Source organism: Rutidosis leptorrhynchoides, chromosome 3 (genome assembly GCF_046630445.1).
Source record: "Rutidosis leptorrhynchoides isolate AG116_Rl617_1_P2 chromosome 3, CSIRO_AGI_Rlap_v1, whole genome shotgun sequence".
NCBI lineage: Eukaryota > Viridiplantae > Streptophyta > Magnoliopsida > Asterales > Asteraceae > Rutidosis > Rutidosis leptorrhynchoides.
In genome coordinates, this window is record NC_092335.1 from 442,248,350 (window position 1) to 442,249,152 (window position 803).

Sequence of the window (803 nt, forward strand, 5' to 3'; positions counted from 1 at the left end):
AACATGTATATGCCCATGTTACTATTATTATAGGTTAACTAAAGGGTATTGAGTATTGGGATCAGCCAATAAAATATGTGATGAAAAATCGTGTGTACTTTTACCAAAATAGATTAACGCAGCGGATAGTTAAAATAATAATCTTTTATTATTTTATGAACAAAATTTAACAAGATTAAATTTTCACTTATTTAATAAAACATGCACACGATTAATCTTTCCCAATGATCCAGTTACATCATAATAATTGTCATGAATATAATATAAAAGAGGAGTTAACGATATACCTTTCTTGAAGAATTGATTAGACGGAGAGAAACTTACGATCAAAAGTATGACCGTCTCTTTGGATAGTTCACACTACACTTCAAACAACCGTCAATGGATGCTAGTCCAAACCCAAGTAATATTAATCAACCTTTGGTTAATATTATGAAATCAAAATATGTAATATCTGTTTTTTTAGTTCACTAAAAGAATACGATATGAACTAATTTGGTGCAATATATAAAGATATTTTTTTTTTCAAAACACCGTGAACCTTTATGAAAAATCCGTGAATTCAAATTAGAACGAATATATATCATAAAGTCGTATTTCTCAAATACTTCAGGGGTATGTTATGTAACTTATAATTAATAATTTCTATCATGTCGCTTTCATGTGAATAGTAAATTAATTAATTTCGATTTATTTACTATTCATATGAATAGTAAATGAATTAATTTCGATTTACTATTTTGTTACTTGAGTAATATATATACATCATATATATATATATATATATATATATATATATATAT